Source organism: Lolium rigidum, chromosome 2 (genome assembly GCF_022539505.1).
Source record: "Lolium rigidum isolate FL_2022 chromosome 2, APGP_CSIRO_Lrig_0.1, whole genome shotgun sequence".
Lineage (NCBI taxonomy): Eukaryota > Viridiplantae > Streptophyta > Magnoliopsida > Poales > Poaceae > Lolium > Lolium rigidum.
The window spans coordinates 179346011-179356831 of NC_061509.1; positions in this window are offsets into that span (position 1 = coordinate 179346011).

Sequence of the window (10821 nt, forward strand, 5' to 3'; positions counted from 1 at the left end):
GTACATCTCGACGAATATGCAGCTTCCGTGATAATGACTTTCTTGTCTCTTACAATGAGAGACATGGTGTGAAAGTGAGGATTTTCCAGGGCAAAGGGAAGTTTGACGGTGCAAGTTGATCACAACAAACTCGGAGTGCTCGTGGTGCGGAAGAGCAAGATGAAGGCAAATGATATCTTTGTGTTTTGGTTCCGCATTCGCGCCCGGGGCGGTCTCAAGTTGTATGTCGTGAAGCTCGAGAAATGAGCTAGCAGTGCTGAACCTCTCTAATTAAGCTAGTAGTACTATATATATGTGTGTATGAGCTCAAGTAATATGAGCGTTGAACCTCTTATCGATCGATCCGGTACTATCTAATGGCCTCGTTGGTCTATGTAATGTGCTCAAGTAAATGAGCGTTGAACCTCCTCGGTAGTATCTATAATTAACGTGTCCTTTTGGTACTATGTTATTGAGCTCAAGGCTGGTACTATATATGTGTAATATAATGTGCTTTTGGTGGTCTATATATGATGGAGTATATATAGATATATATAGTTTGCTAGCCGTAATTAATTATTAGTCATATATTAGCCTCGTTGCTTAGCTAATGCTCCCGTACAAATTAACCGTTGTCCTAAATCAGCATCCCTCTGATAGATTATGTAACAAGATCATATCCATAACTATAAAAAAAAAGTTGCCTTAGTTCCACTATGTAAAGGATAAAGGATGGTAAGCTGACAAGATCTCTCCAATAGCTCCACTGGTTAACTGGCACGTTGACACATCTAGAGGTGCTGGGTTCGAGTCCCAGCCCTCACTCTTTTTGATTTTTTTTTGGCGCCCGTGAGAAGCCCAAATATCCCTTCCGAATCCAACTCCCTCCGATAACCTAGCAGAAATTCGAATCTCCGACGACGAGCGGCGGCGGCGGCGGCGGTGGCGGCCCCGTCCCTCTCCGACGACGAGCCCCGTCCCTCTCCGACGACGAGCCCCGGCCCTCTCCGACGACGAGCCCCGGCCCTCTCCGACGACGAGCCCCGGCCCTCTCCGACGACGAGCCCCTCCGCATCTCCCGGTCTGCACCCCTCTCACCTCTCCCCTCTCGATCTGTTCTTCTTCGTCGCTCACAATATCGAATCTCTCGTGATCCAATATGTGCCGTTACTAGGACTAAAGTACCGAGTCCGAGGTGACGGCGGTGGTGGTTGTGCCGGCGCCGCGTCCGAGCAAGGGATCCGTCGTCCATCCGCCTCGCCGACGACGAGCCCCTCGCCCTCTCCAGACGAGCCCCTCGCCCTCTCCAGACGAGCCCCTCCGCATCTCCCGGTCTCGCTCCCCTCTCATCTCTCCCCTCTCGATCTGTTCTTCTTCATCGCTCACAAAATCGAATTGAACCGCCGTGCATTGCTTGAAATTGGAACTCGCCGTGCGCTTAGGTGTGTGCTAATTGCATCATTTTGTTCTTCCGCGTATGGACGTACGCTGGATTACAACAAGAATTAGAAGGCTTTCCCCGAACACACAAAGGGAGTGGCAGTAGTTTATGCAGCTTTGTTCGCTTGAATGCTGCCAATGGTGATCAGGTGCTGTGCCCATGTCGTAGCTGTCTCAACCGGTGCACAAAACCTCTAGATGTAGTAGAGTCTCATTTGCTTCTTTTTGGGATGGCAAGCACTTATGATCGATGGGTCTTCCATGGAGAACCATTACATCCTGTACCTGAAGCCGGACATGGAGGACAAGGAGGTGCACCCGAAGCCGGACATGGACATGGAGGTGAACCCGAGGCCGGACATGGAGGTGAACCCGAGGCTGGACATGGAGGTGATGCAGGGGCACACCATGTTGGTGGAGGTGATGCAGAGGCACACTATTATGGTTTGCAAGAGGAAGATGGTTACGAAGATGATAGAATTCCCGATCCGCTTGCCGATTTGTACAACTCGTAACCGCAAGGTGCCGGAAAGGACACTATATTTGCCGAGTTGATAGAGGAAGCCAAGCGCGCAGCCAGCGATGGGGGTACAATGTCAAGGTTTTCACTCACACCAAGTTACTTCGAGCCAAGTCGTACTACCGGATTAGCAACGTTGCATTCAACGCGATACTCCCGATTTTGGCCTTGCAATACCCTAATAGCTCAATACCAAAGTCATACGAGGAGGCACTTAGCATAGTCGGCAGGTTGGGACTTGGTTATGAGAGTATCCATGTGTGCCCGAATAACCGTGTATTGTTCCGAAGGATTATGCCAAGGAGAATAATTGCCCCAAGTGCAAAGCCTCCGCATGGAAAGATGCCGATGGTAGGAGAAAGATCCCGCAGAAGGTGCTAAGGCACTTCCCATTGATTCCAAGGCCGCAAAGAATGTTTCTTTCAAAGGAGCAATCAAAGGAAGTACAATGGCACAAACCGAAGCGGCAAGACGTGGAGAATGATCTCAGCTCATCCAAGCAGACGGGGATGCATGGAAGGATTTTGACAATATTCATAAAGACTTTGCCGCCGATGCCAGGAACATAAGGCTTGGACTTGCCACGGATGGTTTTAATCCCTACGGGAATATGAGCAACTCCTACAAGCATGTGGCCTCGTATTCGTGGTGCCATACAACCTTCCGCCGTGGGCATGTATGGATCAGTCCAACTTCATGCTTGCATTGCTAATCCCCGGTCCATCCTCTCCGGGAAAAGATTTTGATGTCTTCATGGAGCCTTTGATGGAAGAGCTGCAGGAGCTCCGGAAAGGTGTAAAATCGTATGATGCCAATAGTCCGGACAAGTTTGATCTCCGTGCTGCAATCTTATGGTGTATTCATGATTATCCGGCACCGCACACATTGTCGTGGAGGGCCACAGCTGGTTACCGTGCATGTGTGCGTTGTGACAAAGAGAATTGCTCCAAGAAATTAAGGAACAAAATCTGCTTTATTGGGCACCGCCGTTGGCTACCTCGGCACCATCCTTGGAGAAATAGCAAAGAATTCGATGGTGCTTCGAAAGCCGTGAGAAGCCAGCGGAATTCACTCCGAAGAGCTGAAGCAACAGCTTGATAGGGTTAGAGATGTGATACCGTGCAAGCTTCGAAGAAAAGGAAACGTGAGGACGGTCGTTGTTGGAGCCGTAGATCATGTTTGTGGGACTTGCCATACCGGGAAGATCTAAAGCCGAGGCATAATCTCGATGTAATGCACATCGAGAAAAACATCTCGTGACAATTTGCTTGGTACTTTCATGAACATACAAGGCAAGACCAAAGACACTCGTGAATTCAAGGCTTGATTTGGAAGACATGGGCATAAGAGGTGACTTGCATTTGCAGCACTGTTTCAGCCGACTCTTTTGAGATGCCACAGGCGTGGTATACAATGAGTAAACAAGAAAAAATTGCTTTTTGTGAATTCATAAAAGCTGTGAGGTTTCCGGATGGGTACGCGTCTAACATATCCAAGTGTGTTGCCGCCGATAAGTGCAAGCTTCAAGGGCTGAAGACCCATGATCGTCATATATTGCTTCAAAGGATCTTACCGGCTGGCCTTCGAGGAACAATCCATGAAGACATATATGAAGCGGTTGCTGAACTTGGAAATTTCTTCGTAGAGCTGTGCTGCAAAACACCGAAGAGAGACGTTCCGGACAGTACTTGAAAAGGAAATCGTAGTTATTCTTTGCAAACTTGAGAAGATCTTCCCCCATCTTTCTTCGACGTGATGGTGCATTTGGCCATCCATTTACCAAAAGAGGCAAGGCTTAGAGGCCCAAGGCATTACGGTTGGATGTACCCAACGAAAGAAGGTTGCTAACATTGAAGCGTTATGTCCGGAACAATGCCAGGCCGGAGGGATCGATTGCCGAAGCATATATTGTTGATGAGTGCCCGACATTTTGCTCGAGATACTTCGACGATGTTGAAACAAGATTCAACCGTCCAAGCAGAAATCCGGAGCGGGATGATTCACATATTGGTGATGTGTCTCGTTTTCAAACACGGTGTGAAATTTATTGGAGCCTCTCAATATGTGTTTGCTGGTGAGGACTATGACAACATGGTGTGGTATGTGCTCCGAAGTTGCCCCGAGGTTGATCCATACATCGAGTACGTTTCTCTTCATCTCCTTATATAGATAGGTTATTGCAGCCTCTCCAAATAATAATTAGGATCTATTTTCTCGTTGCCATTCCAACTCGTGCAAACAAGAGTTGAACCAACAAGGTGGTCGATCAATGTTGATAGATGGCTTGCCAAGAACTTTGCTAGATGGTTTCATACTCATGTGAGATCTTTAGCTGGTTTATTTCTGAAGATTGGAAAAGTTCATGATATAATTTTGCTTTGTGTGTTACTCACCCCGGTTGATTTTTTGCAGATTGGAAAAATGCGAAATGATGTCTGTCCTGATCTCTATGCTTTGGCGTGCAAACCAGATTTTAGAGTGAGACTATATTCGGCATGTGTTGTTGACGAGTGTTCGGTACCATACCGTTGACCGCGAGAAGAACAGAAGACACAAAATAGTGGAATCGTTTCGAGGGAGATCATGATGGCAACAGCATTGACTTCTTTGGTCAGCTCAAATCCATCATCGATTGCAATACAACTCCAGCGGTGGCGTCCATCGGTCGCTTGTCCTCTTCCGGTGTGACCGGTTTGACCTTGGTGGTAGGAAACCCGGGCTCGACGATGATGGACACTTCAAGAGTGTTAACACGTAAAAGTTTTGGTACAAGATCGATCCTTTCCTTCCGACATCACAAGCAACCAAGGTCTTTTATGTGCCGTACACCAAGTTGAAAGGAAAATGGCAAGTTGTGCAGAAATTTCACCATAGACATCTATGGAGTGTAAAAGAAAATGAACAGGGACCCGCGGTACTATCATATCAAGATGAAGATTCCAAGTCAAGTTCCTCGTGCAAGAAAAAGAAGGCACCGCACGGAGTAGGACGAGAAGTGACCAGGAACGTGTGCTACTTGAAAAAGTCATTGTGGACAAACCGAAGAAACATAGCAAAGAGGTTGTGCCCGAAGAAATCGAGGAGGTTGATCGGACAATGTACCAATATTGCAGCGATGAGGATGATGATGATGATGATGGAGGAAATAGGACTAGGAAGCGTCAAGTTTTCGAAGAAGATGAGTAGCAGCTTGTGTTGAATATGTCAGCTATTTGTTCCCGTAATTTGTCGCCTATTTGTTCCCGAATTTGTGTTGAATATGTCAGCTATTTGTTCCCGTAATTTATGTTGAATATGTCAGCTATTTGTTCCCGTAATATGTCGCCTATTTGTTCCCGAATTTGTGCCCAATTTTTATGTTCAATATTCCCTGAATTTATGTTGAATATGTCAGCCTATTTGTTCCCGAATTTGTGCCCAATTTTTTGGGGACTCCATGCCCAATTTTTAGGGGAATCCATGCCCAATTTTTTCAATACATGGCCGACGCCGGCGACCATATATGGGCGGCGCCGCCGTGCATGGCCGACGCCGGCGACCATATATGGGCGGCGCCGCCGTGCAAAAGTAGCTGCTACACATTTTCAACGTAACTCATTTTCAACGTAACACATTTTCAACCGAACGAATTGCACACATACATAGACATGGTTCAAATTCAGGAACTAAACATTGTGGCACGAAGAGACAAATGGTTGGAATTACAACACAATAACTCTAGCATATACTCTAGCTTCTTCTCCTCCGACCAACAGTATCACCGAATTCACCCTAATTTCAGTTCCTACACATCACCCAGGTACAACAGATGACAAAAGCTACGAGATAGCACCCAAACCATGAAGCCTCCCATTTTCTTTGGTTCGTGGTTGCTCTGCTTTCCTTGCAGCAAGCGGAAACTTTTCTTCCCGGAGCCTCTCAATTTCTACCCGGAGCCTCTCAATTTCTTCATCTCGATCCCAAACAAGCATCACGCAGATCACGAACTAACTCTTTGTGACGTTCATCCAGCGGATCATCAATCCACTTAAACACTTTACACCCTATTCCACCAGCAATCCGACGGATGAAGAACAAAAGAGGATAAGTAAGCCATAGTAGAAAAGAAACTTCGAAGACGGCGGGCGAAATTCAGAATGGGGGCGGGGGGCGTGCTCGAAGACTAACCGAGCGAATTTTGCAGCTCCGGTATCTTCTCCCAGGATTCGGATCACTCCAAGAAATCCATTGCGGCATCTTCTCGCCACGATCACATACGTCGGCGGGCTCATAATCGAATGGCCGCCGCCGATACGGGATGGGCGTGCCCGGCCGCCGGCGGCGACGCGACGACGCTCCTGACCTAGAAGAACTGCCCGAGCAGGCTGGGAACTGCGCCGCCATGCAACAGATGCACCTGGTCGGAGGGATTTTGGTCGGAGGAGGAACCCTAGCTAGATGCACCTGGTCGGAGGGATTTTGGTCGAGGTGGAGGGATTTTTAAGACAACCGATTAGTCTATCATGTCTATATACATGGATAACCATACTTGTGTCAACAATACTATTGTAGCAAAGCGGTAGGGAGTGGTAGTGCGGCAGCGCTGTGTCGAGGGTTCGAGTCCCCGCAAGCGCAATTTTTGCCGCTTATTTCCATCGGGAGCCACTCCAACCCCGGATGGGCCGTCGGGCCAGCAATTCAACCCCGGATGGGCCGTCGGGCCAGCAATTCAACCCCCGGATGGGCCGCCGTGGGGTAGGCCAGCAGCCCAGCAGCCTAGTAGAGGACAGCCCAAAAGAGGAGGATATCACCAAGCAGCCCATTAAAATGGTGGACGGCACAGAGAAAAAAAATAACAAGACGCCTTTGTCCCACAAGTATCAGTTGGTCCTACATGTCAGTTAGTTCAAGCCAGTTGCTTCCAGTGACACGTGTGAGGCGCGTGGGACCCGAAAAGGGACACATAGGCAAAATGGATGACATGGCAGCCAAACACATACCATTGTATTGAGCCAAATGCCAATGACGCTATTGATTTGTCGCAATCGGCATTGGAAAAACGTCGTAGGCCACTTAATTTTGCTAATGACGTTTTGACCTAAATTGCCAATGACGTTTTTGCCCAATAACGTCACGATTTTCTAGGGTTTTGCCCCCCGGAGTGGCCAAGGACGGTCAAAGCTAGGAACGTCATAAACCTATGACATTTTGATTTCCAGTCATAAAAAAAACGTCATATTATGGCACATTTCTTGTAGTGTACCCCCGGCGGCGTCGCTTGCCTCGTTGCCGCTTGGCTCGTCGGCACTACCCCCAGCGTCATCCTCCATCTCATGGTCCTCGTCGCCGCCAACACCAGCGGCCTCGGCATCCTCCTCCGTCCTAAAGAAGTGCCTATTGTAGTGCTCCTCTAATTCTTCTTGAGACGCCATGGTGGCTTGCACTAATAGAAGATGAAAAAGAGTTAGAATTGACGGAAAAATTCGGCATGACCTTTGCTAAAAATTGTTCATGCCGAGTGCTAGAATTGCCGGAACGGAAATGAATCGACATTCCGGCACTCAATAGCAACTCAATCCCTGTAATGAAATGCAAACATATATATAACAACTTCATTTTCACCGGAGCTCAACCATCACCATAATCAGCATGTTCATTTAGCTCAACCATCACCATAACCATAACCATAACAGCAACATGCACAGCAGCAGCATGCATAGCATCAACATTTAAATACCACCAGTAGCATTTCCACTATAATAAAAAACCCCAATTCATTTCCAGAGAAGCATGTACATCAAGTAAATGGGTCATCAATTTATCACAGCAAGAAAAATATGTGTGGATGAATAAAATCATCCAAACAAGGGCACCACAATCATATACCCCCAACAGAGAAACCAAATACATTATATATACATAAGCTTCAGGGAATTACTTGGGGTCCAGAAAACTAATCCATGATATGAATGCTATGAGAAATACAAATGAGTGAAAAAGGTGTACAAATAAGTGGAATTAAAGTGACATTCCTTCACCTTGTACATGCACTGGCCAATTAACTAAACAAAATAAATTTTGAACCAAACCTCTATTTCATTTTCTTTTTTTGGCAGTAGGTAATGATGCATTTTCATTTTGAACCAAATTTATTTACAACCAGTGAGCATGCATGAGCATTTTGAACCAAACAATTGAGCATTTTTAACCAGTAGCAATTTATGGCAGCATTTTTGCATTTTTGTTATTAGCATGAACCAGAGAATGCATTTCATTAGGCATTTAAATGAACCAGAGAATGCATTCTTGCTATATATGAACCCTAAAAATTTAATAAACATGAATCAAGAATGTGTAAACCAACATAAATCAACTAAATGAACCTAGCTAGCTACCGCACTTTGCATTTCCATCTCAACCAGAAGCAAACCGGAAGCATTTAGTATATAAAGCATTTAGTAAATATAAATTGAAACCCTAAATACTAACCAGCAATGAACTCCACCTAATGAACTAAATACCTAAGCAACATGAACTAAGCAACATTTTAATTTTAAACCAGTAGCTAAACCAGTAGTAGCATTTGCTACTGCCAACCTAGCTAGCATCTTCATTTGCAAAACTATATGAACTAAATACCACCAGTAGCATTTACATTGTAATCCTCATAGTGAAGCTCTCTACCAGGGGTCATTTTTATTTTGATCAATATATAAACAATAGGAGCCTAGCTAAATGAACTAAATTTCAAACCAGATAACAAATTCATTTTATTTTCTTTTTTCAAACCAGAGAACACTTGTTATTTTTATGAACCAGAGAATTGCTAACATCATTTCATCATTCATTTTAAACCAGAGAATTGCTAAAATTTGCATTTCTTGCAATGTTAACCAAAGGTAATCATCCATGAACCAGGGTATGAACTATGAATTGAATTTTACTGATGCCATTCTTGCATTTTAGCTAAATGAACCAGGGTATTAAACATGAATTAAATTTTACTGATGCATTTTAGTTCTGACTCTAGCAATTCATGTTGGTGGCTTGGGTCACCGGAGATGAGGAAGAACCCTAAACAGAGAGGGAAGGGGGAGGAAAGGGGAGAGGGAAGGGAAGAGGGAAGGGGAGAAGGAAGCTCACCGTGGTTGGCGACTTCTTCTCCAACGGCGGCGCCGACGTCCCCTGGTACGCGCGCGGGCAACCTTCTTCTCCAATGGCGCGCGGCTCCTCCTTCTCCACGGGTCTTCCGCGGCGGCGTACGGGGCAGGTGGTGGGGGATGGTCGAGGGGATGGTGGAGGACGGTGGCGGGGCAGAACGGCGGCGCTCGAGAGGGGGAGTTGGGGTGGCGACAGAACTCGATCTGGCCGGCGGTGCTCGACGGTGGGGGTTGAGATGTGGCTGTGGGGAGAGGGAAGGGAGAAAACGGTTAAGTCCTAATTACAGCTGGTTGCCAGGCTTATTGCCGGCGCACCACATACCTGGTTCGCCGGGGACAAGTATACCCCCGGCGAATTAATAATCCTGGTGCGCCGGCAATAAGCCTGGCACAGCTGTAACCTGGGACATGTGTTTAGCAGTATGCAATAAGGATGTGGGACATGTTTATTTATTTATTTATTTTCTCTTTATTGTATGTTTCTTTTCTTTTACCCCAAATACTGTACTATTTTATTTTTCTTATCTTTTCAAGATAATAATAAAGCAATATGCATGAGTTATGTAAAAACATGAATATATATATATATATGAGTTATATATACATACACAAAATATTGACCAACACAATATTAATTAGTCATACATAAAATATTGGCCATGACCATATGAGTAGTTATGAATTACACAAAATATGAGTTATAGATTGCAAATAAAGTTTTACATCATCGATTGAGAAGAGTGTTTCGCTTTCTTCTTGCTTTTCTTGCTCGTCGTTGAATAATTTAGCCCCGTGTCGTGACTTCTTCTTTTGAAGGGTCGACCCGACCTCGGTAGCGTGGTCCTCGCTTCTTCTTGTGGTGTATGTTGTGTCTTCGTCCTCGGATTCTTCCATCATTGGGTCTCCGACTTGTCCTTCGAAGTCTTCCTCGTTGGCGACTCCATCCATTCCGACGATGGTCCTCTTGCCTCTCCTCACGATAACACGGCTAGGCCCGGATGGGTCGGTTATGAAGAAGCATTGGTGCACGTGTTCCGCCGCACCCATGGCTCATTCTGCGCGGTGGCGTTCTTGGACTTTGATTTGTTGGCTTCGGGTAGAAACATGGTGGTGAAATACCGGTCTTCTTTTGTGACGCTCTTAGCCCATCCGATACGGAACATCGGCACTTTCTCCCCAGCCGTAGCTAAGCTCCCGGATTTCCTCGATTCTTCCGTAGTATCTAGTCTTTACGTCACCCGTCCGAGAATCCATCGTTACCCCGAGTTCCGGTAAACACCTGTTCTTGTCTTTTTCTTCCGTGTAGAATGTGTACCCGTTGATATCGTACGCTTGGTAAGTCATGATGTTGGGCGCGGGGCCATGTGACAAGGCCAATACTAGTTTATCCTTGTCAGAATCCGTTGGTGGGGGATTAGCATCAATGTGGTCTTTGAACCAGCGCACGAAAGAGGAGTTGTGCTCTCTGTATATTTCTGCTTCCGTCATCATCGGCTTGCCACTGTTCTCTATCATGGTTTTGTGCTCTTTCAACCAAGGATCGATCAAGTCAATGTGTTGTAGCGCTACTAAGTTGGCCTCGTCAAAGTCGGAAGTCCGACCGGACATGTGCACGTGCAGTTCCTTCCTTCCATTTTTGTGGCCTACTCCCTCGAACCTCGCGGAGGTGCTTGTTTTGAGGCAAACCAACGGGGTCCTCGATGTCTAGATAATTCGTGCGTAAAGAGATGCACTCTTCGGTGA